This window comes from Dermacentor variabilis, chromosome 2 (genome assembly GCF_050947875.1).
Source record: "Dermacentor variabilis isolate Ectoservices chromosome 2, ASM5094787v1, whole genome shotgun sequence".
Lineage (NCBI taxonomy): Eukaryota > Metazoa > Arthropoda > Arachnida > Ixodida > Ixodidae > Dermacentor > Dermacentor variabilis.
Genome location: NC_134569.1, coordinates 159,032,864 through 159,058,850, shown reverse-complemented (window position 1 = coordinate 159,058,850; position 25,987 = coordinate 159,032,864).

The window sequence follows — 25,987 nt, the reverse complement described above, 5'->3', positions numbered from 1 at the left end:
ACATATTGATTCAATAGTAGACCCATTACCGTCGATACTCATCATGATATGAGTTCTGCCGAATTTTTTAAACAGTAAAAAAATGTTGCCAATATGTTAACGAGGCTTCCGCGGGCATTTGAGACAAAGTGATTTGCTTTGCATTAAGCAGGAAATTTACAATCACGCGTCAAGAGCAGTAGAAAATCGTTTTCTTTCGCTTTGACCATGCAGCGTCATCGCAAGCAGCTGGACCCACATCGATTGGGTGATTCTAATATCGCGAGAACAACTTAAGTTATACGGTCATTGGTAATTTCAATCAACTGATAAATATATGTGTATCATTTCGAAAACATAGAAAAACTTTAATCGTTACATTACCGGTCTACCTATGCTTGCTGCGTGCTGCTGTGGTTGCTGTGCGTGGCCTGCGAGATGAAACGAGTAGCGTGGATATAGCTACCACCATGAGGTGCCGTCTCGTCACCGAGATAGCGAGGAGCCTTAGCGCTCCTCCTTTCTGACTCCCCTTTATAGCTTCTAGCGCGCTAGTGAACATGAAAGCAGAAACAAGGCCGCTGATTGGTTCGCAAACGTCGCTTGTGCTTGAAGGATTCGAAAAGTTTATCGCTGCAGGAGATTCCCGAAGCGACGTAATCTAATGGGAATGTCATTCTATGATTAGTAATAAAGTATTTCCTTGTGGAACATTTCCACCATGGTAACAGCCAGGTAATTCTTAGGCGCCAAAAGTGGACCTTTAGTTACTGCAAAAGAATACTTCCGCTATGGCACAATTTTTGTTGTGATCATCAGCCCATATTCATGTCCACTGAAGAACGAAGGCCTCTACTAACCTTGTCCAATTACCCCTGCCTTGCGTTAACTGGTTCCAAGTTGTGCGTGCAAATTACTTAATTGCTTCACCCCCCGGCCCTATATCTCTTATGTCCTTAACTGCATTTCCCTTTCCTTGGCTGCTATTCCGTAAGTCTAATGGTCTACTGGTTACCGGTACTACGCATTACATGGCCTTCGCAGCTTCACGTTTTTCCCCTAATGTCAACTTTACTGTCAGATACTCCCACTTGCTTCTAATCACAGCCACTGTCTTGCTTTCTCTTCCGATAAAGCCTTAAATTTATGTTTCCATCACTCGTTGCGAAGCCCTTACTTGTTCTTAAGCCCATGAGTTAACCTCCATATTTCTGCCCCATATGTTGGTACTGTTGTATTGAGATGAGTGCCAGTTTTAGAGAACAGCCCTTAGCGCCCATTCCTGCATTGACCGTTGACGTCATACCTCTGCGGCGTAACGAAGCCAACGAGCACAGCAAAAGAAGAAAACGAACGTGGAACGCAGTGGGAGAGAAGAGCGCGCGATGAGAAAAGTGGACGCGGACACTACAGTGAAAGCGTAAGGCGGAGAAGGAGTGGAGTGGAGATGACCTGCGCATGCGGAGAATTACCGGTAGCCACGTCCACCGCAGCAGCGTGGGCAATCTCATTTGGGCTTAGGAGAAGGGGGGGGGGGCGCAGGGTAGAGTGAGCTGGAGAGTTCTACGCACGTCTACGGCGTCAGCTGCTGTGGTTAGTCCGCGGTACAAGCATGCGTGACGTGTATCACGGCTCTGTAAAGGTGGTTGACAAGTGGCTACGAGTAAGGCTAGATGTGACGCTCCCTTATCTGTTGTCGTGGACGACACTGGAGGCGCAAATTCCTCACGACGAAGGGCCACTCTCGTCGTTGGTGGAACGACAGCGGGAGAAGAAAAGCGCAGTGGTGCTCAAGACGGCCGACGATTGCTGCGATATGGAACCATAGTGACGCGCGTCGTCTGTATGGAAGCAAATCGTGCTACTCATAGCATTGTCTTCCAAATAAAAACCGTGTAGCCATGTAATCATCATAGAAAATACTGACACGCGAAATGAAAACAGGAATAGAACTGCACTCATATTTCATATTAGGGAGTATCGCAATCATCGGTCTTTTTTTTTTTACTTACTCATATGCTTAGTAGTGTGCTCCCTGCCATGATATAGCAATGTCTGCCGTATGTGCTCCAAGTAACCTTTATTCTTTCATGCATTTCTTCTCGTGATCGGGGAGCCGTGTGAGTAATGGACCTAGATAAACGTACTCCTGCACAAATAATAAAAGCTGACCGCCAATCATGAATCTTGTTCTTTTACCGGGCTATCAACATTACCTATGGCTTCTGCATATAATCTTCAACCGTACTCTCAGAATTTCTCGGTTAGGGTCCTCAATCATTTGTTCCTAATTGCCTCCGCGACTGGCTGTCGATATCTTAAGGAAACCAAAGGTTGTCGAGATATTCGCCTGTGACCTTCCCTCCTAAGATTCCCCAGTCTGATAGCTTGAATACTTCTAAGCATGCAGTGAATAACATTGGAGATATGTCTACTTGCTTCCCCGATTCACTTATCGGCATTTTTCTGCTTTTCCTGCGGAAATTAGGTTAGCTTTTGAGTCTTTTTAGATATTTGCTGATATGTTCACGTTAGCTTCTTGTACTCCTTCATTACGGAACGTCTCCATGACTGCTGATATATCTGCTGCTTCTAATGTCACCTGGTAATCTATAAAAAGCCATATCAAAAGATTGGTCTTACTCCGAACATTTCTCGATTACGTTATTCGATGAAATGGATGCTTTTACACTTATTGGATCTAGGTTGCTATGTTACTGCTCGACTAATTTTGCTCTTACTACAGGAGCCGTTCTTGACCTAGCTAGCTTATGATCACTGCCCGTTACCTGTAAAATACCCATTCCTTCGGCGAGACTGTCATCTTGATCGATTGGAGCCTAGTGCTGCCCTGATTCTATAAGAAATTACCCCGGTGAACATTTTATATAATACAGAAAGAAAGTTGACTGGTCAAGAATTTTTCAATTATTCAGCGTCTGCCTTCAAATCTATTAGTGTTGGCATTCTTTCGTCTCTGATACAACTTAAGTGGTGAGGAATTGCGTATGAGAACTTTTCAAGTGTAACATTACCTCCATCTTTGATTGAGCTTACTATTATTCTGAGGTTTAGTGCCACTTTGTTACGGGACATTTATTGCAAAGCTATTTTAACCTAATAACCTATGAAAGGAGTCTCTGCACCGTCGCTGCTTCCACTCAAGGTTGTGCGGTTACTCTGTGTACCGTATAGGTCAGTATAGAAGTCTTTCCCTACTTTGTTATATAATCTAAATGGCTGATGACATACCTCCGTATATTTCACTCCAAACATCTTGCTCTTTCCTACGTGAAGTTAGCTTCTCAATAATTTCATGCTGCGCCTAATTTTCAGTGCTTCCTCAATCTTTCGTGCATTATAATTTTTCACATCATTTAATTTCCATTCGTTTATCACCGTTGGAAGCTTAACAAAATTTTTTTCACTTATTTACTTAAACATTTTCGAGCTTTGTAGTTTTCTTATCAGGTTGTTTGTTACTTAGGATAGCTGACCTATTTGTCGCCTCAGTGCCTTACCTGCCACTTCAATAAGTGTTTCTGAAAGCAGCCTAGTTAAGTTTTCACTCGTTATCTCAATGGTTTCTTCATCTTCTGTTATGAAGTTTCATATTAGTTTGTGACTCCGAACCTTAATTCATCTGCTTTTAGACTTATTGGATCTAGGTTGTTATGGTACTGCTCCACTAATTTTGCTCTTTCTCCAAGATCAGTCCTAGACCTAACTAACTTATGATCACTGCCCGTTAACCTACATTGCACCTTTACGTCTTGCACGCTGCTGGGGCTGACATAATTATTAAATTTATTTCATTCTTTCAATTCAATTAGGGCTTTTTACGACCACGTCCAGTTATTGCGCTTCCAGAAGAAAATATTTGTTATTCAGAGTGCACACGTTTCCACGAATTTCACCTACATCTCTCTTTTACTATTCCGCGACCTGGTGTGGTAGTCGCCAAGCAGCTGTTATCCAGCCAACTTTCTCGAACTTTTGCGTTGACGTCGCCCATGGCTAAAAATATATGTTCACCACCTCATAAAGTTCTTCTATTTCTTCATCAATGTCACTGGACGTTGGAGCGTAGGTTTCTGCTACCTTCAATCTATCTCTTCTATTTAGCTTTATGATGTCGACTTCGACCCTTTCATTACTGCTGCACAATTCATTAATGTTGCTCGCTGTGTCCCTTCGAATTATAAATACAATCCTTCTTTTGTTCTCATGAACACACATGTAGCAGAGGACATGACGGTTAGTCAGCACTGTATAAGCCTCACCAGTTCTTTGAGCCTCACTGAGGGCACTGACATCCCTGAAGACGCCTTATAGGTTCGGAAAGAATCGTTCTGCGCCAGTTTCACTCGAGATAGCGTGTTAATTGTTGCCACGTTCAGTTTCCAGGGGCGGCCTGTCCAGCTCCCTATGTATTTAGCACCCGCTGTCCAGTTGCAGGGCGGACAGCCGCCATGGTCAGGGGCTCTGTAGCCGCTATGAACTTAGGGCGTGGAATTTTCTCGCAAGAGTCAAACAAAGTAAACAAAGCGCGCCGTATGCTGCATGTGAGAGTGAAAGCGTGCGATGGTGAGCCGGCGAACGCGGTTTAATCTCGCGTGAGCGAGCGAGGAACGCGGGCCGGACGGGTGCCCTCTCCTGTTGCACGTGAGGCACGTGGGCGGAAGAGGGGAGGAATGCACCCTAGCCCCAGTCTCCGACGGCTGCTAGGGAGCCTAAAGGTGCTCGTCGGCCGCCACTCCGCACAGAGTGGAGACTTCCGCGGCGTCTACTACGGTGTTAGGCGCGCGAATTGCGGACACCGTGGTAGACGCCTTTGCCGGACGCCTTAGGGACGTGTTGCCGGTGCTCGTGCGTCGTAAAGCGATCTACGACGGGGACAAAGTGCGCACCCGCGCGAGCCTCGTCATCGGAGCGATCTGGGATGCTTTCAGAGTGCGCGTAGTGCCGGTAGCTTCGTATGCCCCGTGCTTTTGATGTTACATTTGCGTTGAAGCGAGAGATGCACGAAGGTCAATTCGCTTGCTGCTGCCGGGATTCCTTGCTCCAGTATTTCGACAGCGAGTTTCCGCGCCCATCGAGCGAGATGTGATCATGTTTACCTGTGCGCGCGTGACACCCTGCTTGTTAATTTAGTTAAAATACTTTGGCGGGCTGGATGGTTTGAATCCATGATAAAATATGTAAGCGCGACTGAACAAGGACGTATAGAAAGAAGCAGACACACCAAAACAGCGCCGTCTCTGTGTGCCTTTTTCTTCCTGCATCCTCGTTCAGTCACGCTTAGGCATTCTATGATCGTGAGTTTACCTGGTAAGCGAAGTTTTAGAAGTTTATACGGCCGATAAAGGTAATATCCTTACTCCGTACAGCTATCTACTAATTTGCTATCGCAATCAGTGCTGCGTCTTTCGGGAGGAACTGATACTTTCTTAAAGGTTGATGTTCTAGTCGCGTGAAATGTGCTGGCCGCTGCCAAGTATTGTATATTATCTTGTGAAGCTAGATTCACATGTGGGGGCAAAGTCTGACCTGATCCAAGGGCCAAGTACTCAGGTAATCACTTTACGCCTGCACCTACAGGCAAAGTCGCATTCACGCAGCCGGAATGCGCTAGCACAATCTGAATTTTCACTTTTAACACTGTCACTTATGCACACTGCCATAGTGCTGGAAGCCAGGGTGTTCTAATCATCACCTGGCTCCGAGTACGAGTTCGTGCAGGCCGTGCAATCTCGTCAGTTGCACGCGTACTTGCGGACAACAAACGATTATTTTTTCCTACGCAGTCCGCAACGCAACTCCGCAGTAGATAACTAGCCAAACAAACCAGGCCAATCCATCCCGTCTTGAGAGACTAAAGACTGATTCTGGCAGATGAACACACATGGCAGATGACCGCCGTACGGGCGGAAGAAAATGTCGCCCGAAATCTTACATGCGTATTGGAAGCGAAGAAAGCAAGAGTCGGCGACGACAGTAAGTTGTGATGATTCACGCATCACGTGATAAGCTATCCGTTGCAAAAATTCCAGCTCCTGTCCATCACTCGAATTCAGCAACACATGTTTAATTTCATGTGAGTACCAGTGATTTCTTCTTTTTCTCTGCGCAATACATATAATACAATAAAGCGGCCTTCTCTCATCCTGCCTTATGTTTTGACAACCTTCGAATTACATTCCGTAATTTAGGTAGAAAGCAACAAAGCCTTCTTTTCCAGCACGCAGGACAGCAGAAAACCGGCCACGCACTTGGGCGCCGCGGAAGCCTGTGCCAAAAATGCGAACAGCGCGAGCTACGAGGCGCGAGATAAAGGAAAAGCAGCAGGCGTTCTTGGTACTGTTTCTTTTCCTTCATTCTTATCACGTCCCAAGCAGGCCTGTAAAAGTGCAGACAGTGGGAAGGAGTTCAGATACCGATTCAGCCTTCTGAGAGAGAGAAAAAAAAACCTTTCTTCACATTTGAAGCGCGCGAACTCACAATGCATCCCGTCGCACTTGTCTTCGTGCCAGTACAATCTCTGCCTCCACTTTAAGGGCGCTGTCGCTGCCGCCAGAAAACACCCGGTGTTTCCCGCGTGCGCTTGCAGTGCGTGCGTGTGTCCGTGGTCTCTTCCAAGAAGACAGGAAAGAAGATATTCTCGGCTTTTTATTTCGCACTAACATTCTCCTCGTCGGCTCTCTAGAAGACGCTGGGATTTTCTGAACCGTGCTCGAGGGAAGAGTACTTATGTGCGCATTGTTTCGCTAAGTCTAATGCAGCACCTCTCCTTCTTTGCGTTTGGCGTGTTCTTAAGGCCCTTAAAAATCGTAAAAAAGTGTGGCTAACAGGGTGGTGCGGAAGCAATCTCAGAAGGATCAGGCTACCGTTAAAACAACGGAATATCTCGGTGACAGAACGGTTTGTCCTGTTTCTACTGATTTCAATTTTTTTTCCAAAAGCAAGCTGTACACACTGCTGTTCATTGTCGGAGCGAAGGCTTCGAGGCAGATCAGTGACACGCAATTATGCGGTGTGATCGCATATATTAGTTTATATTTCTTTTTGCCCTTCACAACCTGAAAGGCATTACAGAATAGTAGGAGGATGTGTACTGATAACGAGGCGTACACGTTACGTAGTAAAAGTCTCCTTCGTAAATCGGTATGCTATCAATGAAAGATGTTTTGGAAATGTAGATAGGTGGAGCCTGTGATGGGTTATGGCAGTATGGAGAGCGCAGGCGCCACCTGCTCAGAAACGCCAGATATCTGTTTCGGTCGAGAGCCGCAGGAAATATTGCTAAGGCCATTCAACAACAGTTTCAAATGCTATGGCAGCAAAAAATACAATGACAAAAATATTGCAATGTGTGCAAGTCAAGTACGAAGGCGCAACCAGAAGTCTTAACACAAGAGCGTAATGCAATGTTGGAGAGACGCGATAAGCCAAAGTTATCTGGCTAAAGGAAGTACGCAAATACACCTCTGGGAGCGAGCTCAATATATATTGCGGATGACCGACCTAGGGACCCAAGATGTCTGCTAGCTTGGACCACAAGGTGTTCGCTCGTAATTCTGTTGTGTTCGTTCCATCGTCGTCAATCCAGTTTCCTCCTCCGACTCTTGTCATGCCATCATCGTCACACCATTGTCGTCGCACAGTCGTCGTCATCCCTATGTTGTCATGCCGCCGTCGTCAAGATGCCGTCTTACCATAGTCATCATTGCAGAAACACCTCGTTGTCGCGATGTTGTTGTCGTTATCCTGTGGCATCATTTCTTATTTCGCACTCCATCATAATCAGGCTGTCATTCAATCGTGCATATGGAATCGTTGTCATGTCGTCGTCGTCAAACGGTCGTCGCGTCGCATTTGTTGCCATGCGTTCGTCATGGTGCCATTCTGGTTGTTTAATTATCCTTATTCCAGCATCATCTTTCATACCCCATGATAACTTGATTCTTTAGTCAAATGTTGTCGCTCTCTGAACGTCATCCACTGTCCTAATGACGTCGTCATCCCGCGGTCGTCGTTATACCATCGTCATCATTTAGGAATCGTCAACTCATGACACTACATTCGACATTTTGCTGAAGTCACTCGTTCATCATTTCAAGGTCGTTACTGCGACATCTTCATACAGTCGTGGTCTTGCCGTCATGCACTTGGACGACCCTGGCGAACGAGTGAATCAGTAAAATGGGCCAACTCCTGATACAGTGTATGCCGTATAAAGCTGAAGCAACGGAAATCTCATAATGACCGCTATAGATTATAAATAAAAGTATCCAGCAGTACGGAAACGAAGAAAAGCAGCTGGGACTATCCCAACACAAAACTCCGACACTGCCGAAGCGGTTATCGCACTGGCCATATCAACGTGCATCGAGAACGCTACGTATCATACTAAGCTACTACCAATGTACATGTCGCAAGCACCAGAAAGGTCACATATTCATGATTGCGCCTAAAATTCTAGAAAACATTGAAAGGCAGAAGCAACTCTCCGAGACATACTACATCTTGACTCCGAGTCACGAGCTCTTCGTAGGAAACGAACTGGTGCACGCAGCGTCACGAGATCCCACAAGATGAGCCTTCCTTCCAGTGGGGACACGTAAGGCAAGACGAGGCCTAAGGACATGTCCCAGAAATATTCGGACATCTTACAAGATTACGAACTAAGAAAAAGACGGCATACCTACTACCTCACCCCAAACATTGTCGCCCTGAGGCAGCTGCAGACAAATATTGTAGGCACGGCAATAATGCGCAGCGTGAATCTCACCCGTGCCCCATACTTCTGGAGTCACTGCGGGATGCCGAACACTCTCCGCGACAAAGAGTGGAAGTGTCCGCGCAACCCAGTACCCAGCCACCGAGCAGATGCCACAGAAGACCAGGATGCAGCAATTGAGCAGCCTGAAGAATCGGTGGAGTGTTCACGTGAAGCATCAGACCCGGAAAATCAACGCCAGCTGGTGAACCAAGCATAGGAAGCAGTGATTGCCAACGGCTTCCTGAACTAATGTATTATGAGCTGTGGCCACCCTGGCCACAGAAGGAAGAACTATTTCATGCTGAATCTTGCAATAAATATTTACTCTCTCCCTCTCCCACGTCGCCTTTCTATCTATCTATCTATCTATCTATCTATCTATCTATCTATCTATCTATCTATCTATCTATCTATCTATCTATCTATCTATCTATCTATCTATCTATCTATCTATCTATCTATCTATCTATCTATCTATCATTTCTACGCTGCTTTTTAAGTGAAAACAATGCTGCAGCATCGCTCTCACCAATGTCGACGACGTCTCCATACCACCGTGATGATGCTGTTATCCTTCAATCATGATCATGGTGCCATCGTGTAGCCATTGTTTTTATTGAAGGATTGTCATACAGTCATTGTCATTAATATATGGGTACCGTCCTCTTAATGGCATCGTGCTTATTCAGTCGTCAGCATTCCGGCTTTGGCATCCCACTCTCGTCACGCCATCGTTGTCACGCTGTCGTCGAACTATCATCATCATTCCTGGATTGTTATGATTGCAGACTCTCTTTATCTTAGCTTTCGTCGTTCTCTCGACCTCGTTTCTTCTCTGCCATTCTGTCGTCATGATGCAATAGTTCTCATAGCACCACCGTGAGTCATTGTAATGCAGTCACCAGCGTGCCATCATCGTCATACAGCCGTCGTCACGTTGTCGTCATCGTAACATCATCATTTAAGAATCCTAAGGTCGCCTTAGTTCCATCAATCTATTGATGTTATTTCCTTATACTTTCCTTCCATCATAATGATGTAGCCGTAATTTATTCGTGATTACAAAGCATTGTTTTCGTCATAATGTATGAGTTGTACCATCGTCCTGATGCTGTCATTGTCGTGGCCTCATCGCCATGGAAGGTTCGTCATCTGGTTGTCGTCATACCGCCGCCGTCAATCTTCATCGTCACATCATCGTCATCACACAATAATTGTCATACTTTCGTCGTCACTCTATTGTCCTCCTGCCGTCGACTTCACGCTGTCGCCGTTATACCAGCGTCATCATTTCAGAATCGCCATCTCATTGCCATCACGCCATCGTCCTCATGCGGCATCGTCATTTCATGAACGTCATCTTTCTTTGTCTTTCATTCGTCTGACCTTGGTGAGCGACTGTCATAGCATAGTGTGCGCATCCTTGAGACAGTACGAGCCGTATATAACTGTAGCAACAGAAACTCAGAAGGTCCACTGCCGATAGTAAATAAAGGAGTACTCAGCAGTAAGTAGGTCGCTACATTTCTTGAATGCTAATGGCCGTAATGTCGGCAAATATTTATTTATTTATTTATTGAAAATACCTTACAGGCCCCTTGACAGGGCATTGAGTACGGGGGGTAAATAAAGTACAAAGTCACTCAACAGAGCACATACGGCCCAAATTTGTAATTTAACGCAAAGAAATGGAGGAATCAATACTAAAGTGGTATGACGGCATATAAGGTTGGGCAGTAAAGTGGGTAACACGAAAAAAATAAAATAAAAAGAATATGGGCTGGAATTTATACATATGACGAAACTGCAGACAAGAACTATGGAGTGTACCAATCAAAATGACGACGGTAAAAAGAAAAGAAACTGCAAACAAGGATAGACAGCCAAATATGCTGATTCTAGGCGCAGAAATTGGTAGTGTTTCAAAGACGCACAACGGTAGGGCATGATAAAAAACGCAGGGACTAATCGCGTGCGCAGTAAAAAAACTGCAGTCGGGCACAACGTTGGATATTGGTAAAAAAAAGAAACAGAAAAACTCGTGCAGTGGTACAAAAAATGACGACAGTCTTTGGTCTTAAAGCGGTAACATAACCAATAAATAAATACATGGGCATGATACAGAACATGGCACAAGAAGTAAAACAAAATTGGCAAAACTAGTGGTAAGTTTTTATTACGAAAATAAAGAGTGCAGCAGAAGAACTTCACATTGGCCTAGTTGGTGTTTACTGCATATCCTATTGACCGCAAATAAAGACGGGGACAGAGGGAGAGAACACATAAACAGCACGGGCGGTAAGAGTGCGGAAGTTGACAAACTATGGTGGTCTGGTTGTGATGCGATGTTTTCTGGAAGACCATTCCACAAACGTATGGCGCGAGGAAGAACAGATGAGTTGAAGGGGTGAATTGACCCTTATAATCGCGTGAAACCTAAGTTATTATGTAACCGACGTGATGTAATGGAAGGAGCATCAAGGTGAAGTGGGAAGGATATGTTGCTCTATGCGTATTTGTGAATAAGGCATAAAAGGGCAATGTCGCGACGAGCACTAAAGGGTTCAAGTGAAAGATTGAGCTTAATTTGCGGTTTGCGGTATGGTTATCATAACTGCGGGAAATGAAACGGGCGGCTCCATTCTGAACCACTTCAAGCATGTTAATGAAATAATTGTAGGGGGACCAGATAAATGCGGCGAATTCAAGCCGTGGGCGAACGAAGGTCAGATGTTATAGATGTTATTATATGATGTCAAGAGTTATATGTGCTGGATTTTTTTATGAAAGAATATGCTAGTCTAAACGTTATTATTAGTTGATAGTCACTTTTTACTGTCAGTGTTCTGATTCTACCACGGCCTAATTCGCAGTGTTCTCCCGAATGACTTACGTGATACGCCTGAAGAATAAATTGGTTCGAAACAAAGTAGCAAATAATAACTATACATCACAGTGAAACGGAGTGCACTTCCACAAGACAGAGGTTCCAAGCAACGTGGACTCCTAAAATGGTCATCAGCGGTCGAACAATGGATGTCTCAAACTGTAGTCAATGTTTCGATAAGATAACTTGTATTCGTGAAGGGAACGCCTGCCTTTCTTTAACTGTTTATATATTATTTTGACAGTCTACTGTTCCTTACCTTAAATGGAGGAGAATAGCGAGAGGGTCCGTATATAATGGGGAATGAAGACGGAAGGCTTACAGACAAGAGGGTCAGTTTTCATGTCTCTTTATTTTTTTTATTCTTTCTTCCCGTGTGAACCCTGTCCATTGTTCACATGTATCACCATACGAGTCACGGAATGCTGCTTTTATAACAGGGCTTAAAAGCAGTCGTGGTTATGATTAAGTGATGCATGTGTTATAAAATAATAGTCAAGATACATCAGAGCGCGACAAGAGAAGATGCTGAAAACAACGCCGCAATCAGCAGACCATCCTCATATTTATAAAACTGGCAGGCTATGAAAAAAAAAGCAGACACAAAAAGCAGCAAAATGAAAGGCTGCCCTGGTGGAGTGTATATCCACTCTTACAACCTTCACCGCCATAAAGGCACATGTTTTCATCGTCTAAACGCATGGCCTGTGGTGCGTATCGACCATGACGCGTGCTTCAACTGCTGAGTGTTGGTTCCGTAGCTAGCGCGATGAAATAGGTAGGTTTCGGGTAATTGTAACCCTGAAACAAGTTTTCTTTGTGGTTGCACTGGAAATTTAGATTTCGTTAGTAGTTCTCTGATCAAACTTCTTCCAGCAATGTACTAAATGATATGAGCAGGCATATCATGTATTTATTTGAGTTTGTTACTATGTTTTCAGTATAGTGATGCAGCATCATTGATGCATAATCTAGCGTTAGCAGTACAATTTCAATGAACGCAGTACGGCGAGCAGCAGGACTAAAAAACGTCCGCGCTTGATTGAGAAAGAAAGGATAATAGTAACTACAGCTAATAGGAGCCTTATGAGCTCTGCCGAGCTAAGGACACTTGAAATTCAATGGGCGTGTTATGTGCCGTGTTTTACTTAAGGTACAAAAGAGTTACAAAAGGAATACCTAAAATGAAGGCGCTTATGGTTATGGGAAGTAGTGATAAAATCGTGTTTTCAATATTAGTGAACCTTTGCTAATTGTTACACAATTAAGTAGCCTCTTAAAACACTTTCACTAATTGGATAAGTTCAGCGGTGCTTCTTGTTGTTGAATCTAAAATGCAGTCATCAGCACATAGTCCAATTTGTACTGATACGTTGCATTGTAAACAGGAGAAAAGAAACTGATCGGCCCATCATCAAACTAACTTGAAAACAATCATGAAAGAAAACGTATTGTTCTCAGTTAGAGAGATTAGCTAAGATCCCTTTCCAAGATGGGCATTTTAAAATGTAATGTCTGGTTTATAGACTAACTTCATGTGTGACACTTGATCAAAAGTTTATGCGAATCTTATAAATACAGAAATAAAGCTTATTTTCGTGAATTTGTAGCTTTGCCACAACTGCGAATGCTGGCTACTGGTTAAGAGCTCAGTGCAAGTAGGAAAAACTTTCCTGAATCCGTGACGAGAACTCGACAGAGTAGAAAAATTATGTAATAGGGGCTCAAAAAGAATGTACGAAATTCAATTTAAGAATTTTGGGTAGTAGTTAGAACAGGGGAGCACTGTCTATTGATGTCCTGTTGATGGAGCTTGGTTGGTGGTATTCCAGTCATCTGAAGATCAGCTCTCACTCAAAGGCTTAGCTAGGAGGATCGTGCAACAATTTTAGAGCTACTCTTCAAGTTATCTTTAAAAACTCGTTTGCTATATAGATAGTGTCGGTTATGCTTTATCAATCAATCAATCAATCAATAAATCAAGTTTTATTTTCGCCGCAGACAGTACATTGTTACTGCGAAAATAGGGGGCCAGAGAAAAAAGCTGCCTCTGTGGAGCTTGACTAAGCTCTAGCCACCCGTACAACAGCAGTGACACGACGATTTATTATCTTGATTCAATTATATAAACATATCATCAAATAAACGATCAGGCAGTCCGATAACAAATGACAACTACGAGAACAATTAGAAGCATAAGCAGTTTCAATAAAGTCAAACAAACAGGTCAAATAAGGTTTTGTTAGTAAGGGCCAGAACGTTCACACCTTTCCGGTCTAGCTCATTTAGTGTAGTTGCCAGGGCGTAGTCAAGTTTTTCTTTCCCATAATGGGTGCGCGAGGAGGGAAAGTAGTATGGCGGTTGATATCGGAATGGGTAGGAAATTGTATTTTTCCTGAGATGTGATAATTCTTGGAATAGTTCCGCCCTACCTAATGTGGCGTTTTTATAGGTTCTTAATAATTTGTATTTGTATATATTGTGGATTTTTAGAATTTTATGTTTGTGAAAGAGTGGTTCTGTGTGTTCTAAAAACGAGGAATTTTCTATTGATCTAAGTGTTTTTTTCTGAATAAGGAAGAGTTTCTGCAAGTTGAATGCTGTCGTGTTTCCCCATATTAGCATGCAGTAATGTAAGTGAGAGTTAAAGAGGGCAAAATATAACATCTTTTTAATGCTGACTGGAAAAGTGCGACGGTTTTGGCTTAGTACACTGGCGGCTCTACTTAATTTTGGTAATAAAGTTTTCACATGTTCATTCCAAGACATGTTTTCTGAAAAAAGGACACCTAGAATTTTAACAAAATTTTCTATTTTAATTTTGAATGGCCCGAGAGCAATATGGTCGTCTATATTTTCTAAGGTACCTGGGGTGCGAAACAACACAGACTTAGTTTTTGACTCATTGAGAATTAGCCTATTGTTCTGGCACCAAATCAGCAAGTTGTGACAGAACTCACTTCCCTTTTGTCTTACAGTATCAATGTTTTCTCCCTTAACGAGCACCGAGCAATCATCGGCATAAATAACATATCTAAAATCCTGATATATTTTTGCAATGTCATTAATATAGAAAAGAAAGAGAATTGGTCCCAGTATACTACCCTGTGGAACTCCAAATTTAATACACCGTAGGTGAGATTTATGCTTATTTAGTTCGACGTATTGATGGCGCGCACTCAAGTAAGATTTAATAAGTTGTAGTGTTGTGCCACGAAACCCATAATGCTCTAATTTATCTAACAATATCGGATGGTTGACTCGATCGAAGGCTTTGCTAAAGTCTAAGAGTATACCCAATGTCATTAACTTATTTTCAAAATTGTTTAATATTTCTTCCTTCTGAGCTAGAAGTGCTGTCTCGGTGCAGCGTCCCTTTCTGAAACCAAATTGGTAGTCCGTTAAGAGGTTATATTTTCTAGTAAATTTCTCAATGCGAGATATAATCACTTTCTCGAGTCCCTTAGAGAATACAGGCAAGATTGACACAAGGCGATAATTACCTAAACAATTTTTGTCACCATTCTTGTAGATTACTGAAACTCTTGCTACCTGCATGTTAAATCAACCTATAGAGGCAAGTTGAATATCCCCTATTGCCTAATCATAATGTTAAATACAGGTGGACACAATTTGTTAAATATAATGGCGCTTTTCCGGCAATTACTCTTTCTTTACATCGGAAAAAAGCCCTTGCATATTTTTGATGCTGGACATTTTTATCGCTTCAATGTTTTTTTTTTATTATTTATACCTTTCGTATTCGTCCTGTCACCTTAAATGTCTCCAGAGACACCCAGGGGTCCTTTCTTTTTAATTTCTTTTAGTGCACTGCATGAATTGATCAATTAATTCGTCTACAACCACCTTGAAAAGAGTTCGCAGGTTATAAATATCTGCAGTGCTAATTTAAAACAATTCAAGTCATGGAAAAGCATTCCGATATTGAAGAATTATCTGCACTAGCGAAGTTTGGGAAACAGACCTTGCAATTTCAATTCATGGCAGCATCAGGAAGCTGAAAACAACTTGATGTTAAGAACATTTCTGCAGAATGTCACAGCATGACCTGCAATTGCCCCACTTGAAAAAAAAGATAAGCAGGAACCATTCACAGTGATTGTGAGTGTAAGCGCACAGTGCATACGAACTAACGAACGAAGGAGCGAATGAGCGGGGCGAACATACGAATGAACAATTTCTTTACATAGTTCGACCATCCACCACCGGTCAACCCAAAAAAAACGGGCGAAAGTCACAAAAATAGTTATTTGCTCTAAACCAGATCTAGTACAGAACATAAGTTTCTCTAGATTCTGGTAATGTCTTAAGCAATGTGCAATAAGTTAGAGGAAAATGCGATATCTCTAAATATCACTCTAATTTCTGTAACTAGTCAATTTAGCCAAGGTAGAGGGTCAATGAATATTCAGCAAAGTGAAGTCTCCCGCTCATGTTTCGGATCACAGTGCTGTCTTTGCTGCAAGATTGTTTTTCGTTGTTATTCAAGAAACACCGGAGAAGCTAAGTGGCCTGCAAAGAACACCGATGACATAGCGGCTCTTTCCTTATTACCCTATACAATATAGATGTTTTACCTGATGTAGGTCAGGTACACTTAATTTTTGCAATGGCTAGGTAAAGAGAAGAGCTTTACCGCCACCATTACCACCACTATTCTCCCTGTAGACACAGTAACTGATAGGCATTTTACCGTTCATTTAGGCTTCGCAGAGAAAATCAAGATGGCTGTCATAGGGTAATGAAGCTCCTTTCAATTCGGAAGTATTATTATTCATAGCTTATAGTTTGCATGTAATGCATTGAATAAGCAAGGGCTGCATGCATTCTTTTATTTCACTTTTTTTAGTTTCAACACATGCACGTTCCCTTCCTCCTAACCGAACAAGACATAATCTGTGCTTACTAATGCAAAGTAAGTTCGCCTAATCATCGTTTTCTCTCTTTTTCTAAATGTCTCCAAAAGTTCTGACGTGCTTCGAAAACGCAGAAGAAAATACTTTCATATAACGATTGCGCAATGATCTTTAGCTTATACGAAACCTTGAAACTGGACATCTCGCGACAGTCAAAAAACTTGAGCGAGACGGGTTTGTCTTTTCTTCGACTTAATTTTCTGAACCTGTGAGCTTTTTGAACAGTGGTGTTTGGTATCAGTAACTGATTCACAGTAAAATGATTGACTGTTTCCTGGACGGAACACTTCTGCAGGAAGAACTCTTTTGTGAATATGGGCGCTGGGGGCACAAATGTACTAAATATCTAGTGGCGAAGAAACAGTAATATAGAAAGCATATGAAAAACTAGATATCTCGTTTAGCGAATGGCATAACACAGTTCTAAACAACGTAAGTCAGCCTTTAAAGCACTAACGTCTGTTTTCATATGAAAACACCTAGAAGTGCCTAAAAAACTTTGCTTTTGCTTAGTAATGCTGCCATGTGACGTGCCCGTGCTTGTTTCCACATGGCAATACAGAAACGGTTCCACATTTATTCGAGTGTTCCCTTCACGCTTTGCATAATATATTTATTTCTTTGCCGAAAGCGTCACACTGGCATTATAAACAATTACTATAGCGATATATTAGACAAGATCATTTTTCGCATTTTTGGGGGCCTCCTTCAGAACTGCTACAACCTCATGTTTGGCTTGCACACTTGCACAAGAAGCATGGTCTAAGGAGGAAAAATTCCTTTCACATATTAAAATGGCCACGCAGGTGGCGGAAATTAATTTACAAATATTGAGCAGAAAGGAAACATAATATCCGGCTGTTTAGGTATAGCAATACGGATGCTGTCGACAGCCGTGACAGTTCATTAAAAGAAAAATGCAGAAACAAAAGAGCGCGACACGCCTGCCGGGCAATACTGTGACAAAAATTGTTGCACGATCGCCAATTTTCTAAATAAGCATATTTTGTATCTTGACATGGATATATGAGAGTTGCAATGGGGATTACCAGAGAATTCCAGTTTTTTGCGTCGCCCTCTTTGAAACCGAGAATACCGCAACAGATCTCACTCTATAGACTCCATGTTACGACCATTTCTTTACTTCTTCCAGGAACGGGGTGGTCTCACGGCGAACGCGCGCCTCATTTCCTCGAGCATATGGCTTCCGTTCATTTTCGCTTCTTTCTTTATGTCTGGTCGGCTAGTTGACGCCGCTCGGACAGTTCTCTCCTGCGGATGCCTGGCGCAGTTGTAGCGATGACATACACAACGCTCAAAAGTTAGTTTTCTTGTTTTCGCTGGCACGTACGTGAGCGGCTACAGAATCTCTTCCGGACGCCTGAAGCGACCGGAAGGGGCCCCTGAACAGGCCGGAACGCAATTAGGACGACACGTCTTCGTAGACTCCCAAGAGAATTTCCGTGTGTATCTCTTCCTTCCGGATTCTTTTCCTGTCCTGAGGCGCTGTGGTGTATGGTGCCTTATTGCAGACCCATTTCGTGAGCAGGAAAAAAAAACAGCATATCCAAATTGAAGCTAAAGTAAATGTTAAAAGCCCAAATTTGCGGTGAATGGCAGCAGCGCACACGTGGTAGTGAATCTGGCAATATCTCTTTGTTTTCTTGTTTTGCGAGGGTATGGAATGCAGGTGACAGGAACAGAGACATGCGTACCCGCAATTTATCCCCGGATTGACTCATGTTTCTGTAGGCTTACGTAATTTTCTTTTACGAAAGTAAAATTCAGGAACAAGAAAAACAACAGTAATTTCGTGAAATCTTCAAGGGTGGCAAGATGGCATCAAAGAGTAGTGCGTACACATCAGAATGCCAAATTTATACATAACTTCATTCGAAACGAAGTACAGAAATGTGTGTCCACGTGCACCTTACGAAAAGGACAATGGACGATGACTGTCAGCGGTAATGCATATAGTATTGAATCAAAATAGCGACACAGGGTATTGCCATCTTCGAAACGAGTTACGTACCGATGCCTGTACTTTAGCGGAATTTCCGTTTCGCATTTCTCTAAGAATACTCGGCGCCATTTAGCACCGCCGGCGCGAAGCCTTTGTGTGGCCTTCGGAATGCACGGCGCGCTGGCGCACTCGAAATCTGTGGTTGGTTGGCTCGCTTGCTGCACGCAGACGTCACCAGTTACTCAAGTTAGCGATAAATTCGTTGAAGAGCGGCACAGACCCAGTAATTTTATGGCGCAGCTTGCTAAAGCGTTGGCGTCAAAGGTGTTGATTGAAAGGAGTACAGATCCAGTTCATTTGAGGTGGAGCCTGTTATTGTCTCGGGTTGCTGTCCCTGAGCAACCCTTGTGAGGCGAGTTCGATTCCGGTCAACATGGGATAAATGTATGTGATCTTTTTCGCCATTGTAGGTGGACGCGTTCCCAGTGGCACATATCTAGTTACCCGATTTGGCCATCAAAGACGCTGATTAAAGAGCTCCACAAACCTAATTACACGTACCAAGTGACCCAAGTTGGCGTCGAAGGTGTTCATTGAAGATAAGGACAAAGCGATTTGCACATAGCGAGTTCTCCAAGTCGGCATCAAGGAGTTTCTTCGAACACCGGTGCCTACGTAGTCCCCCATCTAAAGTGACATACCTTGGAGAGAATGTAGTTTCTCAAATAGCGACCTGAAAGTAGACTTCGGCTCGTACCCAGTGACCTGAGTTGGACCGATGGTTGGTTCGGAACGCAGGTATCTGAACACCGAACTCCGATGCACTTGCCCTTTCGACCACTGACTGCCCAGATACCCAAGAACCAGGAAAGCGACTAAACAGAAACATACATACATATATGCATAGCCCCCTAATAGTTTATTAGGTACCCTAAGAACGTTAACGCTTTAATGATGAAGAGGTCCAGAAATTATGTTTTCTTTATTGTTAACGAAGTAATAATGAGTGCGTGTTAGCTCACTCAGACCCCAGTCTTGCTGTTACTTGTTTTTATAAACGCAATTCTAAAGTTATCTTTATTTTGACAGTATGCTTTTTTTAACAACACAACCTTGCACTAAAACCTGGAAGCGCCAATTGCTTGCTTGCTAATTGCTTGCTATCATTTCTTGATGTACTTATCATGTTATTCATGTGCTTCCATCTGTTCCTACCCTTACAAAAATTTGTAAAGTCCATAGACAGTCTATAGACATTTGTCTACGAAGTCTATAGACTGTGTATAGACAGTCTATAGACTTATCGCCATAAACTTTTAATAGACTGGTCTATAAAAAGTCTGAGTCTATACACTATCTATACACTGTCTATAGGCAGTCTACAGACTTATGGCCATACTTTTTATAGAGTAGTCTGTAAAAAATCTGAGTCTATAGACTTATGGCCATACACTTTTTATAGACTAGCCTATAAAAAGTCTGAGTCTATAGACTGTCTATAGACTTATGGCCATACACTTTCTATAGACAAGTCTATAAAAAGTATGAGTCTATAGACTGTTTATAGAGTGTCTATGGGTTAATTAAAATTCATGTTTGTAGACCATTGTCTGCAGAATGTATATGGCCGAATGTATAGGCTTACAGTTCTATTTTGTAGACTGAGGTCTATAGAATGTCTATTGACAAATGTCTATAGACTATCTTTAGACATTCTATAGACTTCAGTCTACAAAAACAGAACTTTATAATCCGATACACTTCTTTCTGTGACATTCTGCAGGCATTTGCCAACAAACATGAATTTCCATTATTCTATAGACAGTCTATAGACACAGACATTTTATAGACAAGTCTACAAAGTGTGCATAAGGCCATAACTCCATAGCTATCGGCTATCTACAAGTTAGTGTACGCTTTTGTTTACATGTGGTAACAAAAAATCTTGAATGTATTTGTGCATGTGCACTTGTTGCTTTTCATCTTGCACTTATGCATTAACGTTAGTAGATTAATAATGCTCCTAGACTAGCTGTACTTTCATATATGTTGCATAAACAGAAAAAAATTAGTGCTGAATCATGCAGTGCAAAAAATAAAACAAATTCACCGGCAATGGATTAACTGTTTTTATTGCACGATATTATAGATGAATTCCTTAAAATGCATTTCTTATGCTATTATGGAAACAGACTAAATATTTACACTAGTTCCCCTTGGCAAGTATGGTGGACAGGCTGGCCTTGACCTTTGTCTCATTAGTCTCAAAGGTGCTGCAGGTGTATGCTGCAAATAAGTGGATGCAGCAATATGAGGCAAAATAACAAGTGTGTACTCTTTGTATGTTCATTAAGCAGCCTAATATATTTGCTCATACCATCTAAGTCAATACTTCATGCAGTTTAACTATGACTAAGGGCTGCTTGTCAATACCAATCAGTACCTTTATACAATGTTTTATTTTATGGTATGGTAAACAATTAAACAGTCAATACTGCTACTCGTGCCAGCAACAGCATGTGCCCTTTTATGACAAACTCATATACGATGCATTGATGTACTTATACCAAATGATCTCTATACTTATGGCTGAAACGTTACCCAGTTGGACTGTCTGTACATTTTTTGGCTGGTAGTTAAGTATGCCCGTGCAGAGGTACATGCTCAGAAGATGTGACTGGAGTATTCACAGTATCATGCCAAAGATTGTAATTGATATTGCTTAAAAAGCATTTAAATGTCTTTCTCATACTCTCAAATGAATGGGTCATTGGCCATAAATTCAACAGAAGGCAGATGGATTGATTGTATTCATATGGTCACTTAGTTTCTTACAGGTGATGAGGCCTGTTGGGCACGCTAACAGGTTTCCAAGTTAGGTATGCCACATGAGCACCCAAAATACCACACGAGCACTTTGTGTCATGGCACGACAGATATGCACCTCCTAGGAAACAGAACTGATAGTATAGTTCAAACGAATTCTATCTCAGTAAATTATTTAAGGTGCTCTCAAAGATGAAAACTTTTTCTAGGGTTTCGAGGTTGAGAACTCTCAGTTAACACAAAAAAAAAAACAAATTGAGTAAGAAATGCCTGGTCAGTAGGCTTGACTTTCTTTTTACTTCAATAAATGGAACCAATTTCCCTCAACTTTTTATGAGGTGAACTGTTTTAAACACATATTTAACAGAGAGATTATCTGGAAACTTTGTATGACATATAACAAGAAAGCATACCTATGTGGCCATTTTAAACTTTCCCGATCTTTTTCCAAGCCTTCCCCGGCTGTTTTCATGAAAATTTTCTGGCAATATTTGACGTCCGCAGCTTAAGTGCAATAAAAAAATATTTTGGTTTAATGCTTGCCAAGTACTGCCAGTCCATAATATTTAGATAAGACGAATAACACGTCAGTCACTTGACATGCAGTATTAGATTCAACTCACTTGAATCCCTTGTTTAATAATGCTGAGAAGGGCTTGGGCAAGTTCGTAATTGATGGCCGCACGAGTACAGCACGGAAGACAAGGACACAGAGACACACACGTAAAGCAAATGCAACAATGTGAGGGAAAACTATTCAATCAGTTATCTTTACGGTTCAGTAGTAGTTTTCTATATAATTTGCTCTCATCACGTATGCCTCTAGTTAACTTTGTTTGCTTGTGACTAAAGACTACATGGCAATATCAATCAGTACCATTATGATGTTTCGTTATATTACAGTATGATAAGCAACGAGAAGAAAGGGGGTTAACCAAGGGGCCGATATTTATTAGTCTAATTATAAGAAGCCAACAAACACTGACACCAAGGACAACATACGGGAAATTACTTGTGCTTAATGAATGAAATAAAGGAACGATAAATTAATGGAAATTAAAGTGGATCAAAAAACAACCTTCGCATGCGAAGGTTGTGCGTTCGGTTCCCACCTGCGGCAAGTTGTTGCAAACAATTAGACATCCGCAATGGTCACCGGGGGCCAGCAACGGTACGTTTCGTTTCAAGACAGGTTCATGTGACCACACAGTGTACTTATAAAAATAAAAGAAATGCGAGAATCCCAAACTATTCCTATAATAGTAATTGTTGAAACGAAGATACTCCGCTGCATCGACTGTGCACATTTTTTCAGGTGTTAATGCAATATGCCCGTGCCGAACGAACATGCTCAGCATAGTGACTGCAGTTTTCAACAATCACGTTAAGAATTGCAATTTATTTCCGCTTAGAACAGTCTGCAATGTCTGTTTTCTCGTGCTTCGAGATTAATACATTTGCCACACTTTCAGTAGAAGGCACATGAATGGGGGCGAATTGATAAAGTTACTTATCAACTAAAACCTGTTTCGATCTTTTAGGTGTGTTGATGAGGGTAGAATAATTGCAATGTCCACTAAATTATATGAATATACTATGCGTTATCTACTAAGAAACGACCACCATATGGATAATCTGGCTCTTTTTTCTTTTGTACAGCGCATAGAGTATGCAGTCTGTTCAAGACGACGGCACTACATGCAACAGTAATGAAAACCGGAACACTTATTACGCACTACAAGGGCTACATACGAAGCACGACTGGCACAATGCGAATCTGCGCCAGCAGCTGCCTGGTGATTAACAGCACGTAAACTGCATGACGCCGAAGCATCGAAAGGCGCTTACCGCTTTTCATATAGCCCGAAAGATAACTTCTGCTGCCAAACTGTTTATAAAAGAGAAAAAAAAAATCTTCCAACTAGCGTCAAACGAAATGCCTTAAGTTTGAAATGTGTAAAGGTGCTTCCAGGAGCGACTAATTTATTGTTCTCTAATTTTTTCGGCTAAGTTGTGAAGCTGCGACTGACTGAGCTTATCGCAGGTTTCATGCTCCAAAAGCGTTTGTGGTTGCATATAAATATATTGGGTGAATCTAGATATTTCTACTAGATATTTCTTCAAGTCTCGTGTTTTGTTTTCGGTAACTTCCCAAAATTATTTAGATTGGTTGCCAGGAACCTTAAAAATACTGTTACTTTTAAACTATACGAAAATGGCAGCGCACACACTGCTGATGCATGCCCGCAAACACGGCCTCTCATCCACTACAGTTATTCGCATGTATGTGTCTGTTTGAAAATTCTTCATGCTAACACAATTTCGAGATATATACGTAAAGCGTATCACGAGAATTTCACTAAACATGTGGCGCAGCATTCATCGCAGCCGGATTGAGCGGCGCGAAATGAGATCTACCACACTCGCTGCCCAACACACACATTGTGCTTAGTGGCAGCTCAGTATCAAGTTAAAACATGGTGTACTTCCTTTTTTACGCACCTACACTATAACGCTAGAATCAACAAGCCCGAGCGATCGCTCGGCGTAACACTTGCCGTATAGTAGAAGCGAGAACAAGAGCGCGTTATCAAATCATGTCAACGATAAACCGACACTATACCCGAGTCGCCTGCGCTACATGCAGCCGGTTCGTGCTACGAAATGCGCCTACATAATCATTAGCTATTGACCAAAACATCTTTGGTAAACCTTACCGTTCAGTGTAGTTGATGTGCGATGCCATAAATAAGACACGCATACACAGACACCAACGTGCAGGCAGACACCGCACACCGCTACCAGCGTTTACGTGCATGGCGCACTCGTTGAGAATTCAAATCGACGCGGCCAGACGGCGCACCGCCGCGCATGCGCAAGAGCTCCGCGCATGCGCAGGAGCAGTGCGCGAGGGGCGTGCGCGCTCCGAGTGGTGTGAGCGCCCTATCCTTTCCCTTTTTTTTTGTCTGTTTCTCTCTCTGCGCGCCATGCGCGCCGGAACGGGTTGCTTTCTATATTTCATCTTTTTTCATGGACGAAGGAAATGTGCTGGCAGGTTGTATTACAAACGCTGTGGGCTATCGTGTGGATGGATGAATGCGCGGTTTGTAAAAACCGTTACAGGGCCCTTCAGACGCTTAAAACGCATTATCGCCAGCGACGATGAGTTACATTTGTAGCATATCTTCCATCGTACCGCCAAATGTGATGCCCGCAGTATGTTAGTGCTAATTTTCCGTTCAGACGATAGGTCAAAACAATCAGTACAGCATTGAGGTACTCATATGCGTGGCTGCGCAGGAATACCGCCGGCGAAATACTGGGTGAGCTCAGAGAATTTTGCACATATTTTAAGCGAATGAGAAACATTGATGAGGTTATAGTGCGGGATATCAGTCAACAAAAATCCGCCAGATGTTAGTGATGCAGCCGAGATATGAAGACAACGTGAAAAGTATCTGAGAATCGGACGACACACAACGCGCACACCACATGCGCGACATCGGTTCATCGCACACTCACAAAGTCTGCGTTGTCAGTTACAAACATTACGAGTCTCTGCGCTGTTAGCTTGATGCCTATTTGGAATCCACTCGTAGCTGAAGTTGGCGTTCATAACATCGATTATCTATATACCTGGATTGGACTTTTGCTTTCTTTATTCTACTGCCGCAAAAGTGATGCTTTGACAACTGTGAAGACTGTCTTGGGGTTGCCGAAAGTGACTACGCAGATCATATCATCTAGTCAACAAATGCGGAAGTACACTATGTGTATACTAAAGTCTACAAATAGGCTCTACAGCAATCTCAGTTGTACACAACTTCAGTGGCTTATATCAAACGCAGCTCCGTATTATCCACCGGTACCTGCAAGCGCTTGGTAACAGCGCACACGGGTTGGGCCCAGGTTAACGATGTTTGTCTATTGTCAATCTATAGAAGCCTTGCGAACCAGAAGCAATACGAATTTTACAGTTGTAAGCCCCTCTACGGGCGGCTGCAAAGCAAACCCAAAAACACGGCGCAGGCCATCTGCGCAGGGGCATGCGTCTCGACGATATTGTTGGGCACACTTGAGTAATGGCTATCACCGGTTGACACAGAGCGGGGCCTTGCAAGCAAGCAAAGTAACCACGCTGTCGGCACCCATGGCTGCCGCACAGTTCGGGGAGCGTAGAGGACCACCAGCGGCACAGTAGCGGTCGCGCATCACAGTAAAAAGGGAGCTTCGGACCCCCGTCGCATTGCGCTTCCTCGGAATCCCCGCAGGCGTTTTCCTTGCGCGCGGCCGGCCGGCGGGCGTTAACTCATTCACAGCTTGAGGCTCCCCGAATGGGCGTCAAAGGCCGTAATGGGCGTACTTCCGCGGTGCTGTGGTGGGTGCCCTTGGAGAATGCGGGGTTCGGGTCTGGACGCGGGCAACGGGGATCACCCAGCATCAAGCAGGCGCGCCAGCCTCATTACTTTTTTTGGGTTTGCACCGCGCGGTCACCGGCGTATGGATTGTTTGAACCGCACAAGAGCCTACGGTTTTGTCTCGGTTCCGAGGCGCCATGGGAACGTCTTCTTCGGCTTATGGCCCGTACACGGGGCCGACCTTGGCGGGTGGAC